The 18956-nt window shown below is 35.5% G+C and overlaps 3 long non-coding RNA genes across 3 annotated transcripts; 2 read left to right on the forward strand and 1 right to left on the reverse strand.

Moving 5' to 3' along the window:
* The first annotated feature begins 5360 nt into the window (after positions 1 to 5360).
* Positions 5361 to 6023, forward strand: LOC130046765 (uncharacterized). Its single transcript, XR_008795768.1, has 2 exons — positions 5361 to 5523; positions 5839 to 6023. It is a non-coding gene; the product is annotated as an uncharacterized LOC130046765 (long non-coding RNA).
* An 822-nt stretch (positions 6024 to 6845) lies between these two features.
* On the forward strand, positions 6846 to 8221 carry LOC130046764 (uncharacterized). The gene is made up of 2 exons (XR_008795767.1): positions 6846 to 7005; positions 7551 to 8221. It is a non-coding gene; the product is annotated as an uncharacterized LOC130046764 (long non-coding RNA).
* Positions 8218 to 9688, reverse strand: LOC130046763 (uncharacterized). The gene is made up of 2 exons (XR_008795765.1): positions 9503 to 9688; positions 8218 to 8571 (listed from the first exon to the last, which is right to left on the reverse strand). It is a non-coding gene; the product is annotated as an uncharacterized LOC130046763 (long non-coding RNA).
* Positions 9689 to 18956: the final 9268 nt, after the last annotated feature.

An 18956-nucleotide genomic window follows, 5' to 3' on the forward strand; every position in this document is an offset into this window, starting at 1 on the left:
CGTAATATAAAAACTACCGAGAATTATAATATGAATAAGGGTCCATCAAAAAGAACATTTCCTCTACTTTTACAGGATGTATTTACTTTTCCCTATTTCCATATATAAATATAGATAAAACGCCGATCTGTTTAAACTGTTTAAACATTGCGAAATAAAATCGTAAAACAACGTATATGTGCAAAAAATTACTATTTTCTTATAACTTTGCCAGCCATTAAAAATAATTTTTATATGTACTGAAAGCAGGGAATATATGCTTCTCAAAAATATAAAAAATATTGCATTCATAGGGAAAATAAAAAAAAATCATAGCGAGGGGGGAAATGGCCTTGCGACAAAGCGTTGCGTCATATTTAGACGAAGTCATCCTTCATTTTAAATGCTTTTTTAAATTTAATGGCTTTATTTATTCAATTGATTTTTGCATAGTTAAAAAATATAAAAAATTTCCAAAAATATGATATATAAAACATATATATTACGTCCGTAGTTTCAAAGATTTATAGACACTCCTTTTGTGTAGCCCTGTTTTTACGCGCTATCGGTCATATTGACCGATACGGTAGAGAAAGGGTTAAAGGGTTGCAATGGCAGTATTTTTTTCCCAATTGATATGTTGATACTTGCATTTCTGAATTGATTTTTTTAAAGTTGAATTTGAATATTCTAATTGTCGAAACTGGCTTGTTTATCAATTCAATATCAGACATATATTGTTTTTTCAACAGTTTTGTTGCCATGGCAACCGTTTTAGAAGTTATATTTTGATTACTTTATGCCAGTTTCACTGTTGAAAAATTAGTAATCAATCATTTTGATAAGATAGTGTTGTGATTCTGTGCATGATGAAAATGTATTCAAACTTTAATAAAGAGGGAAATTTGAAAATTTGAATTTGATGCATTTTTTGTATATTTATACAGTTTTCGTATGTATGCTTTGCCCACTTTTTAATATGAAATACTTATATTAGTTCTATGCAACTATAATATGCATTTTGCTGTAAGGTGCTGGCTTTTCCTGTGAATAGGTGGTGAATATAGCAATTTTATCAATTTTCCAGTACTTGGCAATGAGCCTTTCAGATATGTTTCCATGACAACGTTAGATAATTTAGATAAAACTCAAACTTACGTGATTTTTCAGCTATTGATAATTTGATACTGATTTCAAAGATAGAGAAGAGTTGCGGCTATTTCAGTTATTGGGCTTGTAAGAAAGTAAGTTTTTATAATTATAGCTACATTTGTATAAATTGGAGTACCCCAATGGTCAAAATCCTCTATCATGGTTTCCATGGCAACCATGCATCACAATAATAAAATATGTTTGATTTCTGTCATTTTGTGGTATACTTTCTTTAATCTGTCAGTTTTATCAAAATCTGAGATCATGCGTGCCGGACCCCTTCAGAATTTCTTTGGTCGTTACAGAGAATTGCTCTTAAAAATTCAGGAGATCAAGTGGGGTTTTTTTTTTTTAAATAAGGATGTGAAAAGTTAAAAGCCTTACATCATCTATCTATATGTAAGAGTTATTTAGTTTGCATTGAAATCTCCAGGGTGGGCTAACAGCTGTTATGTTTAGGACTAAATATTTAGTCATATTTTGAAATGTTTTGGTGCAATTAAATTGATGCTTATTGTAAATTGTTTAAAATCGACGTTTTCTGATCCTAAATTTCGAACTACATGTACTTCGTAATATGCGTATGAATGAAGGACATTCACGTGGTGGAGATTTAAATGTAAACATGGAAACAAAAGTAAGAAAGGCTGTAAAAATACGATAAAAGTTGTAGAATAAGAGACAAACTGCTAAATGGTAAATATGTACTTATTAAAGTACCAGTGGGCTATGAAAAGAGTCTGATGTATCACCTGTTGCCAGAACTTTTAAAGGGAAAGGTAACCGAGAATGATTATATTGTGATTCCAAGCGTTAACAGAGGTGTCAAACTCCCCGTCGAGGCCTCAGATTTCAGGCTCATTGGATATCATATACATAAATACATTTATACAAACACACAAAAATGGCATTATGGAGAGTGAGTAGACAACAATGTTACAACGATGTATAATTTAGATTAAACAAATGATATCACACCATATGAGAGTTTCGTAGCTTAGTAGCATACTGTAAAAAAAAAATTCCAACATTAATCAGTTCTTTAGTATTTTTAACACTGAGTAGTTTAATCAGTTTGTAAACACTGGTTTTGTATAATAGAATTTCTTAACAAATTTGTTTTCTCAAATCATCATATAGAGGGCATTTTAAAATAAAGTGGAACTCATCCTCCACATCATTTAGCTCACAAACAGTACATAACCGTCATTTTCTGACCATATTATTATGCCTTCCAACTTCAACATTCAGTTTATGCGATGAAGTTCTAAAACGAGTAATAAAAGATTTGTGCACAGAGTCAATGGGTACCCGGTTTAGTCAAGTAAAACTGTAAACAAAAGTTATCAATCAAATGCTGATATAAAAAACCTTTTGTGAATTTGTAATGTTTTCTAAAATTGTTTGTTTGTAAACATCAATCATATGTTGTTAAATTAACTTGTAAGTATTATTATTTACATTTGAGACATTCCAAAGATAAGATAAACCTAGATTTGCCAGTTCTCTTTGAATGTTTACAGTCCAACTATCATTACAGGAAACTCGTTCATCATAGCATGCTTTTAAGATACAGTTATTTGATGGTGGTAATTTAAGCCAATACTTAAATATTCTAAGTTTCATTTTGATTGCTAGAGGAACTCTACCAAGTTCGCAGTAAACTAAATTATTGCAGGTTTTACTGTTTACACCTAAAAGCTTTTTACAAAAGCCTATATGCACTTTCTCAACATCTCGAGCTTTATGAAAACCCCATATTTCTGAACCGTATGATAAAACCGTGTTGACATAGGTATCAAAAATGAAACATTGTGTTTCTGTATTAAAAGAATCTTTTTTCAATTTATTGGAAATTGAAAATAATGCTCTTCTCCCTTGTTCTGTGGCATGTTTCTGTGTTTTGGGGAATTTACCATTATAATTAAACAGTATGCCAAGGTAATTAAGTTCATTGACAATATTTAAACATGAATTATCATAAGACCATGTCTCATCTTCTTTAAGTTTTCCTCCATTCCTGAAAACAACAATTTTTAATTTTTTGTACATTAACATTTAGGCCTCATTACGTCACCTACGAATAGACCTCTCCTATGTGACGCAGTACAATATACAGATTTGTATATTGTGCGTCCGTGATTGTCACGCAGGCAAATAACACTAAAGAATTAATTCGTAGTTAAAAGTTTGAAGATATTGACATTAAGAGCTTTAATATAAAAGTATGGATCTTATTTTAAACATAAAATGATCAAAAGATCATTAAAAAGTAGGGAGACTCTGTTCAAGTTATTGTGTAAAGTAATGAACTTGATGTTTACGTTCTTGTTTTGAAAGTTGTTTACGTTTGACGTTATGTTTTTGAATGTGCTACACGGGCAGATGAAAACAACCCATGGTCCAAACTCCGTACAGCGTCAAATTCTCCGGGACTACTTTCCCCTACGAATAATGAAATTGGAGTTGTAGCGTAACGGAATATACTGAGGTGACCGGAGCTTGGTCTCGCGCAGAACAAACTCCGTACAGCGTCAATTCCCTTACGAATAAAGACATTGCCACAGGCTTTCCAAACTTCTGCAGAAAAACGCAAGTTACTATACGCGTGTGATTCGGTTTTCTAAAATACCAGATAGGGTGGTCATGTAAGGTTTATTTATTCCAGAATTAATAGAAATAAATTCTTCTACACTTTGTGTAACGTTTAGACTGATTAAAAATTGACACTACTGGCCTTGACATTGGACTATAATTTTGAGCGGAGCGTCATCGACGTAGTGATGATGATGCCGAGACGTCTGTAGAAACAGGAGGAAGATTTTATCGTATCAGGGCCACACTTCTGCATACTGTTGTCATATTTGAGCGGGAATCCAGTCAGGAAAGACAGATACATCAGGACCTTCTTTACAGATGGATAAGTTGTCAAAAAAAAAAAAAAAAGCGACAACATTCAAACAACCAGGTTAGTGACTCGAATTTTCTCAGAGATCTCGTATCTTTTGAAAAGTCCGCCAGCTGTCCGTAGTGCCATAGAGAATGATATATGTTGATAAAGTTTAAGTGTACGTACATCTTCAGTGAAATACTACAGGCACAGATTAAAGATTGACTAACGAAGATATTTTTAAAAGCGTGATTTAGTTTTTAAAACAATCTTCAAATTGTTTCTAAAATCAAAGTGCTTGAGGAATCGCTAATATCAATCACTATATCTATATCGCATTACTTTGATTATAGGTAATTCAGATTTATATCAATAAATCTGTTGATCTATGCAAACAAATTTTTATGGGAAATGCCTCCTCTCCCATCCCTCCCCCAAATTAACATTGTGGAGGTGCACTTTCAAAAATTATTTTTCAAATAAATATTAATTGTGTCATGCTTGTTCCCAGTGTATTGCTGTTGAAGATGGTGAACATATAGATCTGGTACATGATTTTAAAAAGTCATATGAGTGTATCAATGACCATGATATGATCTAGATTAAATTATACATATAACTTTGTACACCTTACTAGAATCACATTTTGTGTTCACACACCAATACAGATAATTAGTGGCTCAAGAAAGAAACTCCAAAGAGAACAAATTCATATGCAGTGTAACTTAATTAAAACACATGTCTAATATAGATATCAGTTCAATACCTCACATTTATTTTTAATGAAATTAACAATCCAGTATTAATTAAGATAAATTGTTAGTGAGATATAAGGTTTATGACTAATGTAGTAATGAAATCATTTCAATGATAAATAAATGTGGGAATTTATATTATGACAGGACCCAAAGTTAACATACAGAGAAATTGATAAATATACTCTCACCACAGAAATGTCATCACTAAACATGTGAAATTTCTATGAGACAGTTGGACAGGATGTACATATATATGTACATGTACAAAGTATTCACCAAGTGTTCATACATTATGCTTTGCTTGTCACTGAAAATCCATGATGTAATGAATATAAATCATTACATATTCATACAGTTAAAGTCAACCAATGGAAATTCGGCTAAAGTAAAACCAATGTAAGAAATTTTTCCTGTTTCAGATGTAAACATCATATTGTATACATCATCATTAAATGTAATGTGTTGCAGATTGTTTTCAGATTAGATTTGTATTAATGCAATTTTGCAACATTGAACCATATAGCTTTATTTAAATTGGATCAGAAATGTCTAAACTATGAGCATGGTTTATATTTTTGTAGGAATTACATCATCGCAATCACAAACCATGATTTTGAGTCCACACCAGCTTCCGCAATATGACAAAGGAGAGAACTTATGGGAAGCATCCATGGGTAATCGACGACGAGGAATTACAAGATGCGAAGGATTTCCACCAATTTGAATTAAACCAATTAGAATGAGGTACTAGTACTTGTCTTTAATACCTAGTTATGTTTAATTTAAAATGAAAACAGTAAAAAAAAAATCATAATTGTTGATTTTTGAAGGTAAATCTTTAATTCTGAGGAATGTCTATGCATGCCAACATCTGCAACATTAATAGTGAGAGTAAGCTTTAGAATCTATTATTGCAACAAGGTAACTTAAAATTTGTTTATCACAGGCCATCGCTTTGCACTGTGATACATTATTGATATCTACATGTTTATTGAATTTTGAGTTGTCTGAATCTCTGAAACAACATTTGAATATAACAAATACTTTTCTTCATTTCAGTTCCTAAACATGTAAAAGTTGCCATTTTTTGCCTGTTTCCAAATATGTGCAAGAAGTATACAGGGATTGAAAGCTGAGAAAGAGACAAAAATTCCTTTCCAATGTTACATATTATATAGAGGCTATCAATAGTGTAATAATGATAAACATGTGAAGTGTTTGCTAATAAAACATGATAAATTTTCTGAAAGTGTCATTTAGATGTGTTTGATAGATACCTGTAGTTCTCATACAGAACATATTGAAAAAAGCCTCATGGGAGGCAAATTTAATGAAGAGGATATGCATAGATACATGTACAGTGTATATATGGCATACCATACATATAGAATATTTATTGATTTCCTTGGTATGCCTGTAGTAAAGCAATCTTTTCACATAATTTTTTATTTATAAAGGGGGATCCTGGACCCCTTCCAAGGAGAAATAAATGCAAAATAGAATGGGTCATTCCGAATTTCAAATCTGCTGTAGATCAACAGGAACAGAAATAACAAAACTGTGTGAATATTGTTGTATAGGGTTTTAAAAAATGGTTCTTGAGGACATGATAGGGCCATATAAGGGTTCATTTTATTAAATTTTATGAATTTTACTGAAGGGCACAAAATACATATGTAATATACACAAATACATATGTAATATACACTGTATATTCATTTTTAAAAATTCTAAGGCAAGTGTTTATCTACAAAAGAGTTTTGATTCAGAATTATTTCCTGTTGAATCTTTGAAAATACCAAGAACAATTTGATTACGATATAACAAATTATGCATGCACTGTAAGGGTGTGTATTTTTATTTGTTCAAACAGTGGAGTATTTTGTTATTGGATGACAGTTTACAGGGGATTTAAAAATAATTCCATATCAAATTCATATGATACTTTTTTTCTTATATAAACATGGAAGTGAAATTGTCACATGTACAAAAGTATAGGGGCTGTGAGTCTCGTTTCTCGTCACTTCCGGTGAAGCGTTTCCGGTGACAAACAAATCCAATTCAGTATATACGAGTATAGAATTGAGCCAACTACACGTCTGAAAAACCAACGCTTATGTGTAAATCAGAGAACGTTGTGTACCACAACCATTTGTTATGTTCCTGCTTAACAAATTGACGTATATTGTCAATGCAGTGGTTCAAGTGTCGATGGAGAACAACCAGGTAACTGCAAGTATACGTTCATCTTCAACTTCATGAATGATTATTCGATAATTACGCAATTCATTTATACTTTTAATTCAACTTACTTCTTCTCTTCACACAACTAAGCCTATTATTGTTAATAATTAGACATACAAATGTACAATGTAACTCAAGTAGATAATTTTGTGATGTGGCTAAATTTGAGGGGTGGGTGGGTGTTATGGTTATATTATTGCCCTTTACTTCACTGGTTTTTATTATTATTATTTAAGCAATTTGGAGAAATTAGTAATATTAAGATGACTTGATTATCTATGTCTTGATTAAGTTTTAAATATTTAGCAAGAAATTACAGGGAGGGGGGGGGGGGGGGCACTTCTTGTCTAAAGATATAAGGAGGCAAATGCCGGAGAGAGTAATTTCAGTGGTTGCTCCTTCCAATAATGTGGTAGAGAATTTGTAGAATGTGTATCTTCTGTATAATTAATGCCTGTTTATTGTGGATTCTCTTTTTATAGTCTTCACTGTACATTATAATCATATAAACTTTTTCTTACATTTAGAATTCAGGAGTATTTTCTCCCTCAAGTCCAGCCATCCTTACTATCACCTGATACAGGGCCAGTTTTGTGCAATATGATTGATTGATTGATTGTATCTTGCTTAACGTCTCACTCAAGAATTTTTCACTCATATGGAGACGTCATCAAGACCGGTGAAGGGCTTCAAATTTAGGCCTATGCTCGGCGCTTATGGCCATTGAGCAGTGAGGGTTCTTTAGCGTGCCACACCTACTGTGACACGGGTCATCCGTTTTTAAGGTCATCTCCGAGGACCCGTGACATTCACACCTGATGCCGAGCGTTTGGCGATGGAACTATCACTACCCGTTTTAACGACTTGGGTTTGTCGCGGCCGGGATTCGAACCCCGGCCTACCGCATGCTTGTGCAATATGAATTATTGTGTTTCGATTGTTTGGACTACAGCCGACTGCATGCAAATTATCCGGATCATGAAGGGCTCTTAGTGGACAAAGAACATTGCAAAGTGATAAAATTTTATTGTTGCAACTTGATTATTTGGACAACAGCTGACTGCAGAATTATCTGGGATCATAAAGGACTCTGACTGGACACATACCATTAACAGAATTATATTTTCAATATTTTCATTCATTCTCAAAATCAACACGTATGATAAAATATACTTAATAAAACAATTAATAACAATCAGTAGTGCATTTTTATTTATACTAAACTATTTGACACACACGTTTTATTTTATTCATAAAGGATTTGCAAAAGATAATAAATGAAAAAAATTATATCAAAATTTAAAAAAAAAAAAAAAAAAGCAAACGAGTGCTTAATTCCAGACGTGGGTTTTGCGGGAATTTCGCTGTGGAGCACATGTTGATCCTGTATTCAAAGTTGAAAAATAAGTGATTGCACCATTAGGTGTTACACAAGTCGCTGCTTTGACGGTAAGTCAGCACTTACAGGAACTGTATGTCATGGCGTGGGTATCAAGGTGTCCGGGAATATTTCAAGAGATTGGTCTCAATGGCATCGATCCATCTAACCTAAATAAAAAAAAATTGGAATAGAAATCATTTTCATGCAATACGTTTCTCTTTATCGCAAGGAAGTTATTGTAAGTCTTAAATCAAAGCCACATTCTTGAATTTAGTTTAAACTAATACACAAAACTGTGTTTATACAATTTGAAACTGGTTTAGGGAGAAAGGATAGAAAAATTCAATGCAGATGGAGAAAGTTTGTTTAATAATAATATTCCCAGTAAACAATCAATACAGTTGTACGAACCTCAAAACATAACGTATTACATGTATGTTATCAAATTATACCCCCCCCCCCTTTTCACCAAGTACCAACCGAATCTCAATGAATCCACTTTCTAAAAACAATAATTTAATGTTTTAAAATATTAAATACTATCACTTCTTTTTGAAAATTGTGTAAATATTACATTTATCAAGGTTTAGCTGCAATAATGTAGCCCTCTCCGAGTTTATTAATCTGACGCCCCCCCCCCCCCCCCCCCCCCACCCCGTTTTTTTAAAGGAGAGGGATACATTATTGCAGCTAATCAAGGTCATGCACGCACGACGCCGATAAGAAATCAGTGATGAAGTTTTGTTGTATATGTCATGGAAAGAGTACTATTTAGCAGTACTACAGCTGCTGTGCCTAGGAATGTTTTTTGTAAAAATTCTCTCTATAGATCGTAAAATCATGCTCCCTCCCCCTATAAACATTTCATTTATACATTTTCAAGCGTGACTGCAAGTTACGTATAACTGTGTACATTTTGATTTGTGGATTGTAAATAAATGCATGTAAATCTCTTTATATCTACTTGAGCGTATATGTAACTAAAGACTGATGATCGGTATGAAGGCCCTAGATGTGGTAACAAACAAAACCAAAATATTTATATTCATCTAATGGAAATCAAGTTTACTACAGGTATTAGAATGCATTTATACTGACCTGCACAACTTTCTCCATCTTCTTTGCATCGTCCAAAACAACGATAAAAACTGCAGGATATTTCCAACTTGTATGATTTCATGCAAACCGTAAAGGTTTGTTTGTCACCGGATCTCGCGTCATTTCGTTTGCGAGCTTACAATCCCTATGAAGTCAATTAAGTACAAGTCGACTGAAAAAAGAGTGGTGCTGAAAGATTCAATGTATTTCTGCAAGAATTTTTACTGTCTTAGAAACGGTCTTTGTGAAATAAGAAATGAATTGTTGCTTTCCTAACTGGTCTTAATTTTAGAAAGATTTTATATGTTAAAAAAGATGTTTTCTGGAAAGCTATAAATCATTAAATTTGTTCAATTCTGTAAGAAAATAAATAATTATATGGGGACAAGAGTCATATAAGTAGTATACCCCGCCTAGATGGGTGGTTCAACTGAGTGCAGTTTTGAGTGCGGGCCGATAGGGGGTTCAACGGAGTGCAGTTTTGAGTGTAGTTTGGAGTGCGGGGTTTTATAGAGGGGGTTAAGCAGTTGGCCAGGTGGCCGGGGCCACCTGGCGCGGTCAAGCGGGGTTGGCGCGGTTAAGCTGGGCAGGTGGGGAGAGGTGGCGATGTGTAGCAGGCGCGGTGTGGGGGGATAGCGTGTGAGCGTTTTGTATTCCTGGTGTATTCCTTTATGTTAAATTTTCAAATAAAAAAGAATTAAAGAACAATGGTTGAAAGTTTACACATTTATTCAATGAAACAATTTACACGTACATAATTTACTGACCCGTAGTATTGCATCATCACTAAGAAAATAGATCGGGTTCGGTTTCATTTCTCAGAAACGCGGCTATTTCTGAAAATCGCTATGACTTTGTTTTGTAAACAATGAGCTCAGCTATTCAGTAGTTCTATAAAACTTAATTCGGTTAACATGCACAGAGTTTCATCATATGTTCACGATATTGTGTGGTTTGAGTCAGATCTTTCTGCAGGAGAGGTCATTACTGCCCGTGAAGGACTGCAAAATTTAGGCCTATGCTCGGCGCTTACGGCCTTTGAGCAGGAAGGGATCTTTATCGTGCCACACCTGCCGTGACACGAGACCTCGGTTTTTGCGATCTCATCCGAAAGACCGCCCCATATAGTCGCATCTGACGACAAGCAAGGGGAAGTGAGGACTTATTCTAACCCGGATCCCATATAGTTTTACGCAATATATTTAAAAATAATTCATTTTACTCTAAAAGTACTTTGGACCTAAACTCTAGTCTGGATATAGCAGAACAGTTTTATAGTATATAAAAACAACTATCTGTGCACTTCGCACCCTATGAGATCACAACGGACAAGTACGTCACGACGTACATCTTACAATTCATGTCTATATGGCGTCGTTCTATTGATAGGCGTTATCAAGTGATAAGCCGTATACATGAACAAATTTCTTGTCAAATAATATATTATTTCAATTTCGTATAAAATCACTCAACATTTTTTATATTTGCGCGAAGGTCATAATTCACATTGTGACCTTGAAATCGCCCCTCTATTTTCTCCCGATCCCGATCATCACTACGTTATGTAAGAAAATCTAATTTACATAATGATTGCGAGCAGAGTGTAAAGGAGTGACGATATACGGTGTATGGTGGTGTATAAAGTGTATATATATATTTATATTCCTGTTACCAAAGGTTAGGACACACTTCTGACACATAAAGAAACCCCCCTTTCCGCATTTGATTATGTCTGGCATACTCTTGAAAATGGAAAAAAAAAAAAAGAGTATCCTGCATTAGCTGCATTTTAAATTTCCCTTTATCGGAGCACTTGGTCTCTCTATAGATCTGGGTTTTTACTATATCAACTATAGGAAGTCTCATAATTGTTCATGAAAAAGTGAAGATAATGATTACACAAATATTTTACATTTTATTGAACATGCAATTCTTAAAACCATTATAAGAACACATGGACACAAGTCATACAGTTTGAACGCAATCGCACAAGTTCTCTCTTCTTTGTAGGGGTTCCAGGGTTTTGATGGCTCGTTCACCTCGTTGCAAAAGTCATTACTTCGATTTCTAGTGGCTGTCAGTCACTTATCCAGGGTCCTAACTGTCCGCATTTGTAACAGGCTACATGGGGAAATCTAGCGATCAATGCTCCATTTCACTACAGATGTACCAGAGGTTGTTATTTTTCGATGCTGCGAGTTTGGTTGGATCTAGTTCCTCCAACTTTTTTTTTTCAAGGATAGCCATGTGCTTGGTGACCTGTTCAATTCAATGATTCTGTTCCCAATACTGAGGTGATATAGATAATGAAAAACATTTTTTTCTTTGGGTCTTGAGGGTATTCCCAGCTCTCTCCTCAAGCTAGTTCGGGGAATAAATAGATTTCTGACAGGGCAATGCATGGCCTGAACCATTTTCACTGGTGAGTATCTAATGTCAGCTGAGCAGACCTCTCATACGTTAGATAGTCAAATGCTATCTGACGTATTTCATACCGATTGTTAGACCGTTCTTGGCACACTGATTTCGACTATGGATAACTCCTTTAACCGGATCAGGATATAGGGCTCACGGGGGGTGTGACCGGTCGCCAGGGGATGTTTACTCCTCCTAGTCACCTGATCGCATCTCTGGTAGTGATGGGCAATCGGACCTAAAACCACAATCGATTATCAGCAATAATCGGACACATGTACTCGATTACTAATCGATTATAATCGGAATTGGCATTTAAGTGTTTTCCCCTCAAATTAGATGTAACAGAATCATTAAATGTATGGAAACAACATTTGAATTCTTCTTTGTTTCATTTATTCACTGGTATATAAATCAGAATTCCAATATATCAAGTAATGGAATTTATCTATAATATCAATGTATCAAAGATATCAGAGATAGACTCCTTTATTTTGACTGTTGAATGTCATTGTTGTTACCGTCCTTCGTATCTCCCGGCATTTTCTTTGCTTATTTTTGATCGGGTTTGACATACAGAAAATAAAATTTGAACAAAGTTGAAGTGATTTCCGGATTTTATTTGGTCAACGATGTCGGCGACTTTTATTTTATAATCGATTAGTAGCATCGTGGGTCTCTGAACGACCGACAATCGATCATCGGGGACAATCGTTTCATCACTAATCTCTGGTGTGTCCAGGGGTCCGTGTTTGCCCAACTATCTATTTTGTATTGCTTATGGGGGTTATGAGATTGATCATTGGTCGTTAAATTCGCCTTTCGTGTATTAGGCTGTAATAACCCATTAGGATACTCTTGGGGAGACTGTCGGTTGTTAAACACGCTTTTTATACTTTGTACGACGCCTCTTTTTTCTTTCCTTTCCTTTACCCCCTTGGACGGCTCCGGCTATGGCACTAACAACCATAGGGAGGAGAATGGAAAATATTCCGTGTCCTTTCTGACGCCTGACTCCGCGATGATACTTCATCGTAACTCGACTTTTCTCTTCAATACACCTTTCGGAAATGAAGTTTCACCAGTGTTCTACCATTTAAAAAGGGCATGGGGGTCCCCAGAGAGGTCATGATGTGAATGTCGATGGTATCGAAATGTTTTTTACTCAATTTTAAATATTCGGCCCTGATGGGTTCCCATTTGGCTTGTTGTCCGTCCACCAGGTGAAACGTACAAGGAACCACCCTTAATAATTTCAATTCGTTGGACCCCACCACTTGAGGGTTCACGACATCGCAATACACGTACATGGATTTCAGATTTTCGTACACATCCGTGGTATTGTTCCCCAAGTAAGTCACGTTGACCCATTTGGTCTCCGGTTCGTTTGGCAGGATGAGTTTCTGACTATCCATACCGAGTTTGTAAGCTAAGGATGTGGGGAAGCGAACGCACAAGGGGATTTTTTTGAGTGTTTTCCCTTTAAACTGATACACGATTCGCTCGTATTTTTCGAAATTAACTAATTTCATGAAACTCTCTTCTTTGGGGTTACCCATCGTTTTCCATATCTTTTTCATACTTCCTGCCAGTCCTTCGTTGATTTCGTCGATTAAAGCCGCGGAATGAACGTAAGCTCCGAGTCTGAAGTGAATTCGGACGATAGCCATCTTGCTATCGATGATTTGAGTCCAGGGGGTATTGGGCCATTCGACCAGTACGGGACACTGCCTCAAAGGAAGCAGCTTGACTTTTCCCAGTCGAAATCGTCCCCATTTGAAAATATCCGGATTTTTGACGTGGGGAAGGAAATCTTCGGGGACGAGGATATCGAAATAAGCCTCTTCCACTGTGATGTTTTTCAAGGCATTGGGGAACATCATTTCGGTTAAACCCACTTCCCATTCCCCGTCCGTCAAATCCATGGATTGGGGTGATAAGATTTAAAATTGAGCGGCCGTATTGTTTGGAAAGGATTCCTTAGACCCATCACTGGGGAGCGTAAAATAAAACCCTTCACGTTGAGCCATGATGACTCAAATGATGAAAATGACCAACTCCCGTCTCTTCATACTGGTGCCCATCTTGTAAAATATCTTATGTGAGTTCGCTTCGTAATACCCGTGTGATAAAAAATAACACATTTTTGTAGGTTTACAACTTTTATTTATTGCATATTTTAGATGAAAAAATGTCATTTGAGGTAGCTTTTTCCTTCAAGTAGATGCAGGTCAATATTTGAATGAATTCAGTTTTTAAAGACGGTGTTTCTCGTTATACAGTGGTGTGATTATGTCGCATCGGTTAGTCTTCCTCCTCCTCCTCCTCGTCTTCCTCCTCCTCCTCGTCTTCATCATTGTCATACTTATCTAGGTAAGATTCAAGTAGATATTTGTGTTTGCGAAGAGCCATCTTGATGGATTTCTTTAATCCATGATTGTCGGACACAAATTCATCGATGGCGTCCGTCACCTTTTCGTGCATTGTGTCTTCTTGCAACTGATACTGATCGTAAAGGAACCGCTCATACATTTTTCTAAACTGTTGGTAAGTTTCTCCTTTGGTCTTTTCGTCTGCTTTCTTACTAGCTTTCTTTTCTGACATATTTTGGTTCAAGTATTTCTCGTATCTCTTCTGCCACTCCCCGGCAATATGTTTTCGCGCTTTATGTGCCATTTGGCGAAAGACGATATTCTCGTCCTCTGCGTCACTGTCAGTATCACTCTGTGTTGGAGAGACATCACTCATGTCAATATCCTCTTCCTGATCGCTGTCCCCGTGTTTTAGTCTTTTGTGACGCATCATGGCATCTCTGCGAGAAAATAAACCATGACACTCTGAACACTCAATCATGTTAACTGCTCGAATGCATAAAAGTGAATGAATAATTCCTGGATTTTAGGTTCTTTATATGTTTCCACCACCACCACCACCACGCAATTACCGGTCGCATTGCTCAATGATAAGAGTGTTTGTTTCCTAACCAGAAGTTCATGAATTCGATTCCTCCTCATGCCATCGCGAACCTCAGACGTAAACATTGGTAGTGATTGGTCCTCCAGATGCACCGCATTTACGGGTCTTATGGTGGTAGGCGTTTGCAGGCTAAAGAGCCATCAATGCTACGGGTAGAACCACCAAGCATAGTATTTCAACCACAAGTGGTGTATATAAGGGTGAAAATTTCTCGGGAGACGTGAAATAACCAGCCAACTACTACCATCCACACTTTCGTTAACATCACACATACACCCTACCTACACTTTCGTTAACACCACATACCACAACCATTATTTTCATTAACACCACATACCACCACTTATACACCACGTACCACCATTCACATTTCCATAAACACCATTTTCACACAGCTAATGCCACATCAGATGCTAACACATGTGTTTTAACTCCTTTTTGTTCTACACCAATCACACCACTACCTATACAGGTCTGAGAATTGATAGTTTTACATATCAATATCAACGAAAGAGATCTACCGTTATTAGTTTGCATGTATCACCATCGTACTACCACTCACATTTCCATTAACACCACCTATACACCACATACCACCACTCACACACCACTTACCACCACCTATACACCACATACCACCACCTGTACACCACATACCACCACCTGTACACCACTGCTGGCATCACTTACATATTTTTTAACATTACTCACACCACTACCTATACAGGTCTGAGAATTGATAGTTTTACATATCAATATCAACGAAAGAGATAGATCTACCGTTATTAGTTTGCATGTATTACCATCATACTACCATGCCTATTTCCATTAACACCACCATACCACCACTCGCATTTCCATTAACACCACATACCACCACCTACACACCACATACCACCACTCATACACCACATACCAACACCTATACACCCATACCATCAACTGTATACCACTACTGGCACACCACATGCCATCACTTACATCGTCTTTAACATAACTCACACCACTACCCATTTAGGTCCCAAGTTATGTATTTCTTAGCATAACAATATTAATGAAAGAGATTGATCTACCGATATTAGATTGTGTGTCACCACCATACTACCACCCACATTTTATAAACACCACATACCACCACTTGTACATCACGCACTACCGCTTATACGCTAAATAACACCTACTCCCCACTATCGACACACCAGTTCCCTTGACTTTGGGTTTCTTTAACACTACTCACACTATAATCTATATAGGTCCTTAATTTTGCATTTCTTTCCATAATATTAATTAAAGAGATTGATTTAGTTTTATTAGTTTGCATGTTTCACCACCATAACACCGCTCACATTTTCGTTAACACCACAAACTACCAACCAAATTTTCACTAACACCATATACCACCAAATTTGGACCACATACCAACCCTCACATTCTCATAAACACGACTACTGGCACCGCAGTTGCCACCACTCATATTTTAACAAGGATCCGTGTTTACCCTACTCTCAATTGTGTAATCATTATAAGATTGTTCATTATCTTCACTTTTTCATGAACAATTATGAGACTTCCTATAGTTGATATAGTAAAAACCCAGATCTATAGAGAGACCAAGTGCTCCGATAAAGGGAAATTTAAAATGCAGCTAATGCAGGATACTCTTTTTTTTTCTTTTTTCTTTCATTTTCAAGAGTATGCCAGACTTAATCAAATGCGGAAAGGGGGGTTTCTTTATGTGTCAGAAGTGTGTCCTAACTTTTCCTTTGGTAACAGGAATATAAATATATATATACACTTTATACACCACCATACACCGTATATCGTCACTCCTTTACACTCTGCTCGCAATCATTATGTAAATTAGATTTTCTTACATAACGTAGTGATGATCGGGATCGGGAGAAAATAGAGGGGCGATTTCAAGGTCACAATGTGAATTATGACCTTCGCGCAAATATAAAAAATGTTGAGTGATTTTATACGAAATTGAAATAATATATTATTTGACAAGAAATTTGTTCACGTATACGGCTTATCACTTGATAACGCCTATCAATAGAACGACACCATATAGACATGAATTGTAAGATGTACGTCGTGACGTACTTGTTCGTTGTGATCTCATAGGGTGCGAAGTGCACAGATAGTTGTTTTTATATACTATAAAACTGTTCTGCTATATCCATACTAGAGTTTAGGTCCAAAGTACTTTTAGAGTAAAATGAATTATTTTTAAATATATTGCGTAAAACTATATGGGATCCGGGTTAGAATAAGTCCTCACTTCCCCTTGCTTGTCGTCAGATACGACTATATGGGGCGGTCTTTCGGTAGATAGAATGTTCTATCGTTAAAATGATAATGTCCTACGGACCCGATTTAACGATATAATGCGTCCTATATACCTGCAATGTAGCAAAATGAACATTGCACACAGTGCATGTTTCGGTAAAATTATGTAACACATCACTCATATGCATTTGGAAAGTTACCTTAACGATCCACTTGCCGTTAAATCCATTTCAATTAGTTGCATTTGAGAATGTAAAACCACGAGTTTGAATTTCGCTGCTAACACCTTCCATTTTACCGGAACTTGTCATTGCGTATGCGCACAGCGTGAAATACTGAATATTAATGACGTTCCAAATATGGAGATATAGCCTTTTACGGAAAACGCTACTACGCTCTTTACTACTTCGTTATTTGACATGAAAATGAATTTAAAGTTTGAAATAAACGTTAGAAATCGAGAAATATATGTGAACTAAATATTGTAACATGGGATTGAAGTAATATTCTCCCTATATAAACTTTTGCTGAAATTTGATTTCATTGATAAAGAAAATTAACCAGAGTGCACTGAGGCATGCAGGAATTATGGGAAAACAGTGGATGCTTCAGAAAATGGCGGGTACGGATGAAGCCATCAACATTCCTAATTTTTTTAATGGTTTATGTGATCTCATAATCAAAATGGAATCCAACAATTGCATAAGCTGTGGAAAAACTTTTTCATGTTCCAAAAAACCTGGAAACAAGAAAAGTCTGACTTCTAAATTGGTTAGGATTGACAGAACTGTGAAAGATGTTTTACAGAAAGACTTAGGGGTAAAGTTTACTCCAGAGCAGAAAAAACGAAGATTCCTGTGTCCACAATGCATTTGGACCATATCTTCATTTTCCAAATCTCAAGAAGCTAGTGCACAAGCCCTTAAGAAGATTAAGGAGACAGCTCATGGACCAACCTACCTTGCCAAGAAACTTAGAAGTCCTATGATCACTCCCAGAAAAATTAAGAAATTACGAACGGTGTCACCACAGAAGGTAATAGTGATTATTATGTATGCAGGCAAGGTTTAATTAATATATTAAATGAGTTAGAATTATATATATATATATATATATATATATATATATATATATACATGTATATATATGTGTGTGTGTGTGTAATTTTTGGGACATGTTTATCTATTTGGGACATCTAATGATATTCTCAATTCTGTCTGTCCTTCTAGCCAAACTTTTTAAAAGTCGGGGAAAATTCTCTAATTGTTGAAAATATGAATTCATAATTCACTTTAAATTTTGTTGAAATTCACACCTGAGCTTTGATATAGTAATTGAAAAATTGTGCCAATATTGGTTTCAGGAAGAGTTACTAATATAATCTATCTAAAATTGTTTTTCATGGTTCATTTGTGTGTAAAGATTCTGAGTGTGATACAACAATATTTATATAATAATGATATTATGATTACACAAAACATACAATGGTTACATTGTAACTGGTATACATATATAATTATATATTATTTAAAATTTGGTATTGTGGAAAATGGGGTAAATTTGGGGTGTGTTTTGTTATCACTGAGTAAACCATGACACCAGTGTTTCACAAACATGTTTTGTCATCTTTACTTTCTTGTCCTCCACGAACACACACATTCTGCTCAGAACACATTTAAGCATTTCTGTCAATTCTGTGCTAGTCAAATTGTTTAGATAGATATGTCCTCTTTCACTACTTTGATCTGGTTAATATTGAATTGTTATAGTT

The sequence above is a fragment of the Ostrea edulis genome, chromosome 6 (assembly GCF_947568905.1).
Source record: "Ostrea edulis chromosome 6, xbOstEdul1.1, whole genome shotgun sequence".
NCBI classification, from domain to species: domain Eukaryota; kingdom Metazoa; phylum Mollusca; class Bivalvia; order Ostreida; family Ostreidae; genus Ostrea; species Ostrea edulis.